At 47.5% G+C, this 16,860-nt stretch overlaps 1 protein-coding gene across 1 annotated transcript in view; it reads right to left on the reverse strand.

Annotated features, from left to right (window-relative positions):
• Positions 1-16,860, reverse strand: part of CTNNA1 (catenin alpha 1) — a 391,106-nt gene that overhangs the window by 130,510 nt on the left and 243,736 nt on the right. The window lies entirely within an intron of this gene.

Below are 16,860 nucleotides of genomic sequence, written 5' to 3' on the forward strand. Positions count from 1 at the left end.
CTGGGGTCAGGAGTACCTGAAAACTCGTCGCTATGAACTCGTCCTTAAGTGGCGACCGGATGGCTCTAGGTCGAGTTCTTTGCTGCTTTGAGCATTCCCTTGCAGGGAATCATTACACAGCTTGTAAATCCGATAAGCAAGAACTCATATGAGAAACGAGAAGAAATGCGTTACTTACCTGTAACTGCAGTTATCCAGTATTGGTGTCTTTCATAGATTCACATGCCTGAATCATTCCCCGTCGTCGAGACGGGAGCCTCCGGTATATAAAAAAGTAATGTCCCATAGACATACATAGAGAAGAATAGGCCTAAGGATCCCACCTTAGTGGCCTATCCACGTCCTTTTGTAAAAAGGACCAAACTAGAGTAGGCCCAAGGGTCCCACCTTAGTGGCCTATGTCCTTTTGTAAAAAGGGCCAAAGTAAAGAAGCCAACCAATCAGCTATCACATCCTTCTAGAACCTTCCTGTCAGGAGCCTAGGTCTCTCAGATTTTCGTACGCACCAGCTAGGTAGGCGTAAACTTGTTAGAGAGATAGGTGAGTCCTTCCAGGGGAGGGGGGAGGGTGCATGTGAATCTATGAAAGACACCAATACTGGATAACTGCAATTACAGGTAAGTAACACATTTCTTATCCAGTATTTGGGTGTCTTTCATAGATTCACATGCCTGAATCAGAGTAGCAAGCAATATATTATGCACATTTTTGATGGAACATCATATATGAGTCTGTAGATAATACATATCACGCGACTGCAAACCACCAAAATGCATTGTCCTGTAAATATTAGTAAAAGAATGTGCATACCAGTAAAGGATGGAGGGATGTCAGAAGGCTCACCTCACTGGAATAGATGTCGAAGCACTGCTTGGCCCACTGCTGCATCCTTCATCAGCTCAGTATCCAGGCAGTAGTGTCTGGTGAAGGTATGCAGTGATTTTCAGGTCGCCGCTCTGCAGATGTCCAATACCGGCACTCCAGCAAACAGTGCGGCAGACGTGGACATGGCTCTTGTCGAATGAGCTTTGACTCTTGCGTCCAAAGGTCGTCCGGCCTGGTCATGGCAAAAGGTGATCGCCGAGGAAATCCACCTTGAAATGCTTTGTTTTGACAGGGGCATGCCTTTCCGTGGTCTATTAAAGGCAACAAAGAGTAAAGATGATTTTCGGAAGTGTTTTGTCTTGTCAATGTAGAATTTAAGACATCTCTTCAGATCCAACGAATGTAGAGTTCTCTCAGCTACAGTGGTAGGATTTGGAAAGAATGACCTGAGGACCACTGGTTCATTGAGGTGGAAGTCCGAAGGGACTTTCGGAATAAACAGAGGATTAGTTCGTAAGATCACTCTGTCCTCCCTGAACTGAATGAAAGGATCTTGAATTGAGAGAGCCTGCAACTCGCTGACCCTTCTAGCAGAAGTCCAAGCCAGGAGGAGGGCCGTTTTCCATGAGATAAATTTGATGTCTGCCCTGTGGATGGGTTCAAAGGGGTGCTTCATTAATTGGTGAAGGACCACATTGAGGTGCCACGACGGCGGGATCAGCCTTGGTCGTGGGAAGGACCTGTATAGACCTTTAAGGAACTGCTTTATAAGTCTGTTTGGCCACAGGGATGGACCCTTAGGAGTCCTGGTGAATCTTGAGATCGTCGCCAGAGGCACTTTAATGGATGCGTGTGCAAGGCCCGATTGTGCTAGATGTAGTAAGTATGGTAGCAGCTGCTGTGGAGTGATGTGGAAAGGGTGCAGGCCTTCGGCCACACACCAAGAGCAAAACCGCTTCCATTTTAATGAGTAAGTTTTATTAGTGCTGTCCGCTCTAGCCTTTGCAAGGACGTCTCTGCACTACTGCGGGAAGTTTAGGTGGCTGAATTCCCGGTACTCAGGAGCCAAGCTGACAATTTTAGAGAGCTCAGATTCGGGTGATGTACCTGTCCTTGGGACATTGTGAGCAGAGCTGGATGTTGACGCAGGCGAATAGGTGGCTGGGCAGAGAGGCGATGAAGGTCCGTGAACCAATGCTGCCTCGGCCAGAATGGGGCGATCAGAATCAGAGTGCAGGGCTCGGACTTCATCTTCCTGAGAACCCTGGGTATCAGTGGAAATGGCGGAAAGGCGTACGCAAAGACGTTGCACCATTCGATGGAAAAAGCATTTCCGAGGGTTCCTGGTTGGTGATGCCTGCTTGCGAAGCTTGGGCATTTGGCGTTCTCTCTCGTGGCAAAGAGGTCTATTCGGGAGTTCCCCATTCCGCGAAGAGGTGTTCCAGCACTTCCATGTCTAGTTCCCATTCGTGGGATGGAGATCCCGGTCTGCTCAGAGCGTCCGCCAAGACGTTGTCCTTGCCCGGGACGTACTCTGCTTTCAGCGTTATGCCATGTTCCACAAGCCAGTTCCAGACCCTTTGCGATTCGCGAGATAGTGAGAGCGATCGCGTCCCCCCCCTTCTTGTTTAGGTAGTGCATTGTCGTGGTGTTGTCTGTTCTGACGAGCACTGGGGAGTTTTGAATGCGTGGCAGGACGGCTTGTAGAGCTAGGAAGACCGCTCTTAACTCCAATAGGTTGATGTGGAGCTGAGTTTCCTGTTCTGTTCACTTGCCATTGATCTGGAGTTCTTGGAGGACCGCTCCCCAGCCTTCTAGGGATGCGTCAGTTATCACATGTGGCTCTGCGGGAAGCAGGAACGGCAGTCGCTGTGACAGGTGTTTGAACGATCTCCACGACTAAGTGGTTGACCATGTTTCGAGTGACTCGTATGCTCCTGTACTTTGTGTCCATTGGTTTGTCAACTCCTCCTGGAGTGGGCGCATCTAGAGGCGGCAGTGGGGTATAAGCATGATACATGAGGACATCATGCCGAGGAGGGACTTGGAGGTGCGGACCGGTAAAGTCTTCCTTGATGCCACTAACGTGGCCAGGGAGATGAGTTTGCCTTTCCTTTCCTGAGAAGGGAAAGCCTTGACACGTGTCTAGAGTCGCCCCAAGAAATGTAATGACCTTGTTGGGCTCCAGTGCAGACTTCTCGTGGTTGAGGGTCAAACCTAGACGTTGGAAAATATCCAGACAGGCGCTGGAGGATTTGGCTGCGCTGGTCGCGGATGGTGCCTTCACCAGCCAGTCGTCCAGGTATGGGAAGACCTGGTGTCCTTGTTGACGAAGGAAAGCCGCCACAGGGGAGAGGCATTTGGTAAATATCCGTGGGGCAGATATGAGGCCAAACGGGAGGACACAAAATTGGTAATGCTGCCCCGCTACAGCAAATCTGAGGTACTTCCTGTACCCGTTGAGGATAGGAATATGGTAGTAAGCGTCCTGCAGGTCTAAGGACGTCAAAGTCCCCTTCCTCCAATAGTCCCAGGATCTCCTGGAGTGTCACTATACGGAACGATTGTTTCCTTAGGAACACGTTGAGTGCCCTGAGGTCCAGGATTGGTCTCCACTTTTTCCCTTTCTTGTGGATCAGGAAGAAGTGGGAGTAAAAACCTTTCCCTTTGTGGGTTGGTGGAACTCTATTGCTCCCTTCTGCATCATGGAAGAGATTTCCTGAAGAAGCAATCGTAGGTGCCTGTGGGAACGTTTGCGAGGTGGTGTTGTCGGGGGGATCGTGACAAATTCCAGAGAATGTCCGAATTGAATGAGCTGGAGCACCCACCGATCTGTTATCAATCTCCAATTTGAGGAAGTGTGAGTTTCCCTCCAATTTTGAAGAAGTTCGATGGTGGATGGACTGGCCATTGACACAAGTCATTGGTGGCTGCCAGCAGGTTTTTTCTGGTTCTTCCCTCTGTAGTTAGACTTGCCGTAGGAAGTCCGACGCCCTTGCTGCTGTTGTCGCGGTTGGTATTGCGTTCTGTTCTGGCTGTATGAATAGGAGGACCTGTTCTGGTATGTGCCTCTATAAGAAGATTGTCCTCTATTTTTGTTTCCACGAAAGGACTGGTTTCGGAATTGCAGTGTTCCAAGGGCTTTGGCAGTGTCCTGGTCTTTTTTGATAGTATTTAAGGTCTCATCAATCTTTTACCCGAAGAGATGCTGGCAGTCATAGGGCATATCAATAATCTTCACGGAAAGAGGTGGCCTTGAGCCAGCCTTGTCTTCTGAGTACAGCAGCACCTGCCAGTTGCCTGAAACCGGTCATGGCGACATCCATTGAGCAGTTAATGAGCTCAGAGGCAGATGACTGGCCTTCCAAGGGGAGCGATTGAGCTTCCTCCTTTACATCCTCTGGCAGGTGAGATAGGTGGGGTGCAATATCTGCCCAAAGTTGCCGATTGTAGCGGCCCAGAAGTGCGATGGAATTTGCCACCTTTACTGTCATGGCCGACGTGGTGGAAAAACGCTTGCCAATAGTATCCAGTTTTCTGCCTTCCTTGTCAGGTGGTGTTGACAGAGGCGATGCTGGGTTACGTGAATTTTTCTGTGCCGCCTGGGTTACCACAGAATCTGCCTTGGGGTGACCTGTGAGGCATGCTGGCGCTGATGAAGTCGCCTTGTATTTCTTTTCGAGCCTGGGTACCACTACTGGGATTGAAGCTGGTGTTTGCATCAGTAATTTCCCTGGCTTCCATATAAAGTCAATGATGGGAATTGACTTGGTTGTCTTGTTAGCTGGTTCCTTGAAGTCGTACAGGAAGCATTCGGTTTCCTGAGACTCCATAGTCATGTGGAATCGTTTGGCTGCACGTTCTACAAGGTTATGGAATCCACCGATGTCTGCAGGTGGTGATTCTGAGGACTGTGGTTCCGGGGAGGCCGGAGAAGGAGCGATATAGTCTTGATCTACGTCTGGGTCAGACTCGTCTCCACGGACCTCGCCCTCTTCCTGGTCCCCTTCTTCGTCATCAGACAATTGAATTTCTTGCACTGGCTCTTGTTCCCCACTAAGCGCCAGTGGTGGCGGCTTGTGTCGGGCCAATGGAGTGTGTGCTTGTACAGATGTAGGTACAGGCGTAGTGGGCTTTTCCGGAAACCGCTGTTTATAGTCTTGTATTAAAAATTGCAGGTCTGATACAAGGGCCGCTGGTAGGCACACCATCGGTGTAACCTGTGTGCGGACTGGAGTGTGGACTGTATGTTCCATATGTTCCACCTCCCCATTTCCTCATCAGTGCTTTGGCACTTGACCACAAGGTCTGATGGGCTAGTGTGTACAACTCTTCCTCCGACTCCTCACCTTGAAACAGGCAGGTTGGAGGCAGCTCTTGCACCCTACTGGGTGACGTCAGGTCTGGCGTAATTGGTTTCCTCGAGCTTTTAATGCCGATATGGGCGGTCTGTGGCGGCAAGGTATCCATGGCTTGAGATAGCAACACAGACTGTTTCCATTTCCCTGTTGGCGTTGTCAGATGCGGCGTTGTCAGATGCGGCGCCGATGACGACGATGCATTTCCAGGGGTCGTCGACGACTTAGTCGACGGAGTCTTCGTCGACATTACCTTAGTCGACGGTATTTTCCCCGTCGTCGTCCATGCCCCCGTCGACTGTCCCCGTCGACAGAATTCTCGTCGACGTGCCCGTCGATAGGATGATCTTCGTCGACGACTTTGACTTAGTCGTCGACATCGACTTAGTCGTTGACGATAAGATCTTCGTCATCGATGGTGTAAATGGAATGGTCGACGACACTGGCATACTCGCCGTCGATTAAGGCGTCGTCCTCGTCGTCAATGAGGAGGCCGACGATGCTGTCGTCGTCGACGTTAAAGCAGTTTTTTTGCACTGAAGAGATAATCGACGCTGTCGTCGTCAAGGTCAGCGGTGGTTTCCTGGGGACAGGAAGATCCTTGCTTGACACTGAGGTTTTGCCCTCTGAGGACTTCGAGAGTCTTCGTAGGAGGGGTGTCTGAGGGGCTAGGGGAAGTAACCATTGGCCTCTTCAAGGAAAATTGTGAAGTACCAGAGACACTAACCGTCTTCTGACTCCAAGTCGTCTGTCCTCTTCTTAAGCCTGTCCAGCCAGAGTAGCAGGCGTCCTTCTCGGTCTTTAAGGGTCTTATTTGAGAAGGTCCTACATATTTTACAGTCCTTGGGTAGATGGTGAGGGTAGAGGCAATACAAGCAGGTTTCATGCTTCTCCTCTACATGGAGCCTTTTCTTTCCACACGAGGAACAGGCTCTGAAGAGACCCTTTTTCTGGGCATCAGCCATAATGTAATAAGTTTGGTAAGGAATATGCTACTTACCAGTATGCATCTGTTCTTGGCAGAGGGCTGCAGAGTGGTACATTATGAATAGATCGCCATCTGGTGTTGGGCTCGGATGATTGCACTTTGTTTTTCTCTTGGAGAGTCTTTTGTATCTTGGTGACTCCTCCCTTGGTTGGTAGTGCGCATGGGCATCGGCTCCATCCTTAGATTGTTTTGCCATAGTAGGGTTAGATGGAGTAGTATAGTAGAATACAGATAAGAATGCCCATGTAAGTGTATCTAAATAAGATAATGTTGGAACAGACACAGGTTTCCGGGGAGGCTGGGAGGGCATGTACCACTCTGCAGCCCTCTATGCCAAGAACAGATGCATACTGGTAAGTAGCATATTCCGTTCGAGGCATATGGGCTGCAGATGGTACATTATGAATAGACTATACAGCAGTTCTCTCCCTAGCGGTGGTCGCCCGTGTCTGTTGCAACTGTCTGAAACAATGTTTTTAATACTGCTTGTCCCACTCTAGCTTGTTGTGTTGTGTGCACATCTACACAATAGTGTTTTGTGAAGGTGTGCGGTGTAACCCAGGTAGCTGCTTTGCATTTGTCATCTAGTGGAATGTTTCCCAAAAATGCCATAGATGCTCCTAGTTTACGTGTAGAGTGAGCTCTAGGAGGAACAATTAATGCTCTTTGCCTTTAAGTAGCATATTTGAATGCATTTTACAATCCATCTGGCAATGCCCGCTTTGGAGATGGGATTGCCTTTATGTGTAGGAGAAAACGCAACAAATAGCTGTTTTGTCTTTCTGAAAGTCTGTGTCCTTTCTATGTAGTACAATATGGCCCTTCTAACATCCAATGTATGTAGGGCTCTTTCTGCTACTGTTTGTGGTTTTGGAAAGAAAACCGGTAATTCCACTGACTGATTGATGTGGAATGCTGAAATTACCTTTGGTAAGAATTTTGGGTTTGTTCTAAGAACCACTTTATTTTGGTGTAACTGCATAAATGGTTCTTGAATCGTAAAAGCCTGCAGTTCACTTACTCTTCTAAGTGACGTGATAGCTATGAGGAATGCCACCTTCCATGTGAGGAATTGTATTTCACACCTATGCATAGGTTCAAATGGTGGCCCCATTAGTCTGGTAAGTACTATGTTTAGATTCCAGACTGGGGAAGGTGGTCTTCTTGGTGGAATGACTCTTTTGAGTCCTTCCATGAAAGCTTTAATTGCTGGTACTTTAAACAGTGAAAGATGTTGCCGGTTTTGTAGGTACGCCGCTATGGCTGCGAGATGAACTCTGATAGAGGTATATGCTAAGTTACATTGCTGCAAGTGTAGTAAATAGCAAATGATTTGTTTAGTGGATGCGTCCAGAGGGTTGATGTGCTTACTGTTACAGTGTATAGCAAACCTCTTCCATTTTGCTGCATAGCATGCTCTGGTGGTAGGACGTCTTGCTTGTTTAATGATTTCCATGCATTCTGGTGGTAAATCTAAATATCCAAACTCTATGACCTCAGGAGCCAGATCGCTAGGTTCAGTTGTTTGGGATCTGGGTGCATTATTTCTCCATGGTTCTGTGTAAGATGCATGGGTAATAATTTTAGCTTTTGATGTGGTACTTGTGAGAGTTGTAGCAGCGTGGTGAACCACGGCTGTCTTGCCCACGTGGGTGCCACTAGTATCATTGTCATTGAGTGTTGCTGCAGTTTCCGAACCAGTAACAGAATTAGTGGTAGAGGAGGGAACGCGTAAGCAAATTTGTTGGACCAATTTATCCATAGCGCATTGCCCTGGGACCGTTGGTGTGGGTACCTGGTTGCGAAGTTTTTGCATTTTGCGTTCTGATGATTGGCAAACAGATCTATCTCTGGTTGCCCCCATTTTTGGAAGAATGGCTGCAGTATTTGGTCGTGCAGCTCCCATTCGTGTACCTGTTCTGACTGTCTGCTTAGGATGTCTGCTATCTGATTTTGAACTCCTGGTAGGTGTTCCGCTAACAGGTAGATCTTTTGAGGAATGGCCCATCTCCATATGTCCTGTGCTAGTTTGGATAGTTGGAGAGAGTGTGTGTCCCCCTGTTTTTGAATATAATACATTGCAGTCATGTTGTCTGTTCTGATCAGGACTGCTTTGCCTGTTATTTGTATTTGGAAAGCTTTTAGTGCTAGAAATACTGCTAATAGTTCTAGGTAGTTGATGTGCAGTTTCTTTTGCTGCACACTCCACTTCCCCTGCACTGTGTATTTGTCCATATGCGCTCCCCATCCGGAGAGCGATGCGTCCGCTGTTATTATCACTTGTGGAATTGGCTCTAGGAACGACCGTCCCTTGGAAATGTTTTCTGTGTTCCACCACTTCAGAGAGCGATACGTCCGGTCGTTTACCAACACCAGATCTGTAATCGGACCTTGAGCCTGATTCCACTGTGTCGCTAGACACTCCTGTAGTGGGCGCATTTGTAGCCTGGCATGTGGTATTAGCAGTATGCAGGAGGACATCATGCCTAATAGTTGCATAAACACTCGTGCTGGTAGTGAGTGTTGTGGTTGAAATCTTTGTATTAACCCGACCATTGTCTGTATCCTGATTGGGTTGGGGTATGCTATTGCCTTTTCTGTGTCTATCGTAGCCCCCAGGTATTGCTGAATCTGGTTTGGTTGCAGGTGTGATTTCATGTAGTTCACCGTAAACCCTAGGTGGTGCAGCAATTGAATTGTCTTCTGTGTGTTGTGAAGACATTCCTCTTTTGACTTGGCCTTTATTAGCCAGTCGTCCAAGTATGGGAAGACATGTATTTGTTGTCTTCTTAGGTGTGCTGCCACCACAGCTAGGCATTTTGTGAACACTCTCGGTGCTGTTGTGACACCGAACGGAAGGACTTTGAACTGATAGTGTTGTCCTTCTAAAACAAACCTTAGGTATTTTCTGTGGGCTTTGTGAATTGGGATATGAAAGTAAGCGTCTTTTAGATCCAGTGTAGAAAGAAAGTCCCCTTTCTTCAGTAAAGGGAGTACTTGTTGGAGCGTGACCATGTGGAAATGCTCCGAATTTATGTAAGCATTGAGAGGTCTGAGGTCTAATATTGGTCTTAGGGACCAGTCTTTTTTGGGGATTAGGAAGTATAGAGAGTATACTCCTGTTCCCTGTTGATCCTTTGGGACCTTCTCTATTGCATGCTTTTGTAGAAGTGCTAGTACTTCTTCTCTTAATAATGTCAGATGATCTTGACTCATTGGACGCTGTTTGGGGGGGATGTTTGGTGGGGTAGCTGTGAGTTCCAGGCAATAACCATGTTGGATAATTTGTCTTACCCACTTGTCTGATGTGATGTTTTCCCAGACAGGTAGGAACTGTGCTAGACGTCCCCCGACCGGTGTTATGTGGTCTGGGGGGAGTTCTATGAAGTCACTGTTTTGGGGTTGAGGCGTTGCGGTTGTTATTATTTCCGCGGCCTCTACCCTTGTTGTTGTTACCTCTGTAACTTCCTCTTGAATTACCTCTGGGTGATGTTGGTGTGAAAGAGGTGGATTGCTGATTTGTTCCTGTATTCTTTGAGCCCCCTCTATAGGTGGATCTACGAAAGGAACCTCTTTGTGTTGGCTGTTGCAATGCTCCCATTGACTTAGCTGTTTCTGTATCTTTTTTCATTTTCTCTAAGGTCTCATCTGTGCTTGAACCCAACAGTGTCTTTTGATCAAATGGTTTGTTCAGTAGTGCCGTTTGTACTTCCTGTTTGAATCCTGAGATTCTAAGCCATGCATGTCTCCTCAACATTACACTGGTGTTTATGGATCTTGCTGCAGTGTCTGCTGCGTCTAGGGCGCACTTAATGGAAGTATTAGTTATTATTTTACCTTCCTGTATTAACTGATCTGCCTTTTTCTGATGTTCCTTGGGGAGATGTGTGATGAGTTTTTCTAATTCATCATAATGTGCCCTGTCATAACGTGCGAGTAGTGCTTGTGTATTGGCTATACGCCAGCTATTTGCCGCCTGTGATGCTACTCTCTTGCCTGATGCATCTATTAATTTTGACTCTTTATCAGGTGGAGGAGCCTCTCCTGTAGATAATGAGTTTGCTCTTTTACGAGCGTTTGAGACCACCAGCGAGTCCAGGGGTACATGTCCTTTAATAAAGATTGGATCCTTTGGAGCCGCCTTATATTTTTTATCAATTCTTGGGTTTAACACCCTAGCCCTCACTGGGTCTTTGAATATTTCTTCTGTGTGACTGAGAAGACCCTTCAACATAGGAAGAGTACCTGATGTTCTTTGTGCATTGGGTAGCGTCTCTAACAGGAAATCCTCTATTTGGGGTTCTGTATGTATATCTCCCTTATGATATTTTGCTGCCCTATTAATGAGCTGCGCAAACCCTGTGTTATCATCAGGTGGTGAAGGCTTTGAGGGATATAACTCTGGGTCGTTGTCTTCATCTGACCCTACGTCATAATTTTCCCATGGGTCCTCCTCATCTGGGATGGTTTCGTCATCCCCTTGAGGTTCTCCCTCCCCTAGATCACTGTCTACATCAGACTGAGGTGTAGATGGTCTTGGTGTGGAAGGTGTAGGAATATTTGGCATAGTGTGAGGAATAGGAGAAGAGGGTGAGACTTTATGTCTAGGAGAAGTAGGAGGAGTTGTATTTGTCCCCAGTGTTCTCTTTTTTGAAGGAAGAGATTTATCTTCTGTCTGTTCATTCTTTCTCTTCTTCGTCACTACTTTGCCAGTTTGCGGATCGATAAACAAGATCTTTTGTTTGGGATCTGTCTGTTGCTCCTGAATCGGTACCGAAGGCCCTGGTTCCGAAAGGTGCTTATGTTTTCGATCGTCAGTGTTCGGTGCTTTCTGCACCGAGTGTCTACTCGATTCCGACTTCCTGGGTTTCGAGTGAATCTTGGACGACGAACCATGTTTATGTTTCGACATGGAATGTTTCGGTACCGAGCTTTCCCTTGTATGTAGCCTCGGTGTCGAAGTCGATGTCGCCCTTTTCTCGGATCCGACATGGTGGGAGTCCGAGTGTTTCGGTTTCAGTTTCGGTTTCGTTGCCGGGCCCGAGGGCGGGGCGTCGGAAACTTTTTTCTGCGGTTTGACCGGGCTCGAAGGCGGGGTCGTTACCGCACGGGGTCGGTTTTTCGGTAAGGGGACGTCGTCACTCACGGTTTGTTGCTTGTTGAGTTCTTCAACCTCCGACTGGTCCCCTTCCGACCCCGACTGATCCTCTTCTTCTTCCATTAGCTCGTCTCCGAACAGCTCCGGGATCGCCTCCGACTGCATTCTTGAAACCTCGTGTCTTCGAGCTCGACGATTTCTAATCGTTAGCTTGGAGGAGAATGCTGCGCAGGCTTCGCAGTCCCTGGATTCGTGTTCAGGCGATAGACAGAGGTGGCACACCTCGTGTAGGTCCTTGTGTGGGAACTTAGCACCACACCTTGGACATTTCTTGAATGGAGTCCTTTGCATGGACTCCGGGCTTTACTGCGTCGAGAAAGTTCTCCTGTTCGTCGACGTAGGTCTAAGTTTTTTCTTCGATTTTGAATTTGCAACGCGTCGGAATGGAAATGAAACGCGTTCGATAACAATACCGTCGAATTGGAAAGGGAATACGCGCCGATAAATCACTTTTCTCTGAAGTTGATCTGGAGCGTCTCGATCCTCATCCGAACCCGATGGCGGAAAAAAACAATCTAAGGATGGAGCCGATGCCCATGCGCACTACCAACCAAGGGAGGAGTCACCAAGATACAAAAGACTCTCCAAGAGAAAAACAAAGTGCAATCATCCGAGCCCAACACCAGATGGCGATCTATTCATAATGTACCATCTGCAGCCCATATGCCTCGAACATTTGTTTTTTGAAAAAAAGAAGAAAATCCTGAGGAGAACTCAGGTGGAGACTCCCTAGCACAACGTGCGGTAGAAAATCTGAGAGACCTAGGCTCCTGACAGGAAGGTTCTAGAAGGAGGTGGTAGCGGATTAGTTGGCTTCTTTACTTTGGTCCTTTTTACAAAAGGATATAGATAGGCCACTAAGGTGGGACCCTTGGGCCTACTCTAGTTTGGTCCTTTTTACAAAAGGACGTGGATAGGCCACTAAGGTGGGATCCTTAGGCCTATTCTTCTCTATGTAGGTCTATAGGACATTACTTTTTTATATACCGGAGGCTCCCGTCTCGACGACAGGGAATGATTCAGGCATGTGAATCTATGAAAGACACCCAAATACTGGATAACAGCGTGTTCACTGTGGATCAACACAGTCGCTTTTCAAGGTCGCAGAGGGTTGAGAAGTATGTATAATGCTATTGCTCCCGCTCGTGTGCAGTTGGAACATTACAGCCGGCGTAAAGATGACAGAATTCTTTGCCCATGATTGGATGATAGCTACGTTTATTTTGTAACGTGCCAACATATTACGTACTGCCTTTTCAGATCGCTATATCGATAACATATATAAACACCACCATGTATGACGCTATGTCATGAACGCTAAAAAGGGCAAGTGATGGTCCGTTGCTGAATATGTAATGCATGCAGGCACCAGAGGGCAGTGTAAATTCATGGTGACTGTCAGAGCAAATGTCTGTGATAAGTAAACCTTGGACTGGCACCTTGTTTTTCCCTTGTTTTCTGCCCTTCTGCTCTCTGTTAGACTGCTTTTTGTGCCTTTCTACCCTCCGCACCACCATAGCACCACTCTACACCACCACAGCATCACTCCGCACCAGCACAGCATCACTCCGCACCAGCACAGCATCACTCCGCACCAGAACAGCATCACTCCGCACCAGCACAGCATCACAGCATCACTCCGCACCACCCCAGCATCACCCCAGCATCAATCTGCGCAACCATTCAACAACAACTCGTTCAAATATGTTCTCTCAATGTTTCAAGCTTTATTGCAAATGTCACAAAAAGATGTTAATACTTCACTTCTGTTCTTGGATTTTCGTCACAATAAAATACACTGAACATAATCTTCACAAAAGTTATTTACAAACGTTTAAGCTATTGCCATTATAAATTACAATCACTTTTATTTAAGTATTCATTATTTAAAAAAATTAAAAGCCATTGTTATTTGTAATATCAATACATTTAACTCACATAAATACAACATATGTTGCATTACAAATGATATAGGTGTCACATTTGCGAAAGTTATAACTATTGGCATTGTAAATGACAAAGCTATTAATTTAGCTATTTTCAAAACCAACACATAAATAAAAAAATTGGCATTTACAAGACCAATAGCACAAACTTTCCTAATGCGAGACCTATTGCATTGCAAATGCTTGTTTCTATTGAGGCATTGTCCAGAAGGTATATCTTATCACTTATGAGCAGATGTAGGTCACAAACCCCAATTTGTGGACACCATCTTCGGGAGCACACATTAAATAAGTTAAAACCAGGTTCAAGTCCCACTGAGGCTTAATGAATGGAATAGGAGGAAAGAGATGAGTTATGCCTTTCAAGAAGCGATTTACAACCGGGGACTTGAACAAGGAATGCTGATCTGGAATCCAAAGATGGCCGAGAGATGCCCTTGATGGTGCCCAGAGCACAGCCCTGCTGGGCCTAGGAATGGAGGAACAAGAGGAACTCAGAAAGAGGGACAGAAAGGAGATCCACAGCCTTTGCTGTGCACCGTGCCACAAATTTGTTCCACTGACAGGCGTATAATGTCTTAGTGGAGGGATACCTGGCTGCCAAGATTACATTGCAGACTTCGGGAGGCAGGTCAAATGAAGTCAACTGCCCCCGCTGAATCTCCACGGAAGGAGGTGGAGGCTGGACTGGTTCAGGTTGAGGACCGTCCTCTGTTGCTGCGACAGAAGATCTCCCGAAGAGGTAGGCGGGTCGGAGGATCAATGGCCATGTTGAGCAGCTCGAGATACCAGACTCTTCGTGCCCAATCCGGAGCCACAAGAATGACTTGGGTCCGGTCGCGCCTGATCATCTTCAGCACTCTGGGCTGAAGTGGTATAAGTGGAAAGGAGTACAACAAACCGCAACTCCACTCACGACGAAAAGAATCGCCGAGCGAGTGCCGCCTTGGAAATTCCAACGCGCAGAATTGCTGACATTGCGCAGAATTGCTGACATTGCGCATTCTCTTCGGTGGCGAATAGATTTAACCAAGGCTCTCCCCACTGTTAAAAGAGACCTTGCACCACACCTCCGAGTGAAGACGCCATTTGTGATCCATCATGCACCTGGGGCGGAGTACGTCCGCCCTGGCGTTCAGGGAACCTGCTAGGTGTTAAACCACCAGGGAAATGCGTTGATGTTCTAGCCATGTCCAGAGGCGAAGGGCCTCCTGACATAGGGTCCACGGCCCCACCCCGCCCTGTGTGTTGCAGTACCACATGGCGGTGGTGTTGTCCTTGAACACCAGCACTACTCTTCCCCGGACAGAGGGAAGGAATGCTTTTAGTGCAAGACTAATTGCCCGGAGCTCCAGAAGGTTGACGTGGAGCCTGGACTCTGCCGGAGACCAGAGACCTCTGATCTCCACCTTTACCATACAGCCGCCCCATCCCAGAAGGGATGGGTCAGTCACCACTGCGTACTCTGGTTGGGGAAGGGAGAGGGATCTGCTGTTGACCCAATCCTGGTCAGTGAGCCACCATTGCTGTTGACGAGCAGTGCCCTCCAAGATCTGGACGCAATCTGACAGATTCTCCTGATGCTGCGCCCATTGGAACTTCAGGTCCCACTGCAGAGCCCCCATATGCCACCAGGCATGATCGATCAGCAGGATGAAGGAGGCCATGAGGTCCAGCAGCCTGGAGTCGTCCTGAGCAAAACCCGGGATAGAGGCTGAAAGATCGGAATCATAGCCCGAATATCCGGGACTCGCTGTTCGGGCGGATAGACCTGAAACCGTGTCGAGTCCAGAAATGCTACGATGAAGAGGAGCTTCTGAGAGGGAATCAGGTGTGACTTTGGCTGATTGATGGGGAACCCCTGCGAATGCAGAAGGTTGGCCGTAGTCTGGAGGTAAGCGGCGACTGCCTGGGCCGAGCAAGCCTTCAACAACCAGTCGTTGAGATAGGGCAGTGGTTCCCAAACTGTGCGCCGCGGCAACCCAGTGCGCTGTTAAGAGTAGCCAGGGGCGCCGCGCGCACTATGTGTGAAAGATAGCCTATGGCTGTGCTGAGGAAGCTTCTCATGTACTTGTGAAAAGATCGGCAATTAACAAATGAATTGGTCAGCTTGATGGCTGCAAGTGAATCTTACTCAACACCCAGCCGTCCGCGGGGCAGGGGGAGGGGGTGTAAACAGTGCCCGGTGAGACAAATGGAGCCAGCAGCCCATCGCCCCTCCCAAGAGGGCAAAGTAAACCACGAGGAATTACTGCAAAATATCTTAAAACACTAAATGGCCACGTAAACTGACCTCTTCAAGAACGCAGGCTCCAGCAAATGATTTCTTGTCAAATGAGCCTTTTAGGACTTTCCCTGTTTTATATCTTTTTTGACAATCTAGTAAAATTAGCAAGCTGATTCTACAATGTGCCTCATCTCCACGATTGTCATAGAACGCATTCAGTTCTCATCTGTAGTTTAAACAAATATATGTACATATTTTTTGCAATCACCTTTTCTCATTGGCAGGAAGTTTGGCATTTATTCTCAAAGGGCAGTTTTCGACCCTGGCAGTTGCAGCTGGTTAAAAATGTGATATTTCCACAGTGTTGTTTTTATGGGGCTATTTTGGCTTTGTGAATGGGCGTTGATTGCCGTGTGTAATATCTGAAAAGGAGGGCTTGGGTGGGACAGCAAAGCCATAAGAAAAGCGCCCCCAGTCTAGGGTGACTAGACGTTCCTGATTTGCTCGGACCGTCCCGTTTTTTTGGCAGCTGTCCCAGCAGATTTCATGAAATTAAGCTCATGTCCCGGTTTTTAGAGAGGGTCGGGTGAAAACGGTGGGAGGTATCTTTATGTTTAGCAAGCAGGGATATACAATAACTGTTATAAGAAAGCACTTTGATTAACAGGCATGCTACCGTCTTTCAAAATGGCATTTTCTGGATGTTCTACTGCCTCTTCAGTAATTCTCTGCTAAGGAGCACTGGTATTCAGTGCGCTGGTGTGAAGGAAAATTGTAGTCCTTCTATTTTGAGGAAATGTCCCGGTTTTTGGCTTTAAATTCTGGTCACCCTACCCCAGTCTCCCATTTGTGCTGCTTCCATTGAGTCTTTGGGAGGTGCACGACAAAATGACCAAAGCTCCACTGAGCCACTCACTTCAAGTGGATGGGATGGACTTCTCCTTAGAATGTGTAAAGTTTGTCTGAATTTGGGATAGTAAACTAAATCACGGAGATGGCTAACATATCGAACGTTCAGAGAGAGCAGCAGGAACAGTGATTTTACCCACCTTTTGCACAGTTGCCAAGCAAGGTGCTGATTCGGATTGGTTTGGGCCCACTGAACCATCTTCATGTTTTTTGAGCCTGAACGACCATATTAATAAGTAATAAAAATAGAGTTCTGGCTGTCCGTCTGAATTCCTACTTTATCTGTCCCCTTTTGCTCATTTGCAAGAGTTACTATTCTGTTTCTAAGTACTTTAGTTGATTAAATCTAATGTGTAAGGCCGTGCTTCGCCACATTGCGATAAACAATGTGTATATCAAGACGCACACAATGGGGAGCCACGGCCAACTGCCAATTAGGTCAAGGGAGC

Source organism: Lissotriton vulgaris, chromosome 7 (genome assembly GCF_964263255.1).
Source record: "Lissotriton vulgaris chromosome 7, aLisVul1.2, whole genome shotgun sequence".
In the NCBI taxonomy this organism is placed as follows: Eukaryota; Metazoa; Chordata; class Amphibia; order Caudata; family Salamandridae; genus Lissotriton; species Lissotriton vulgaris.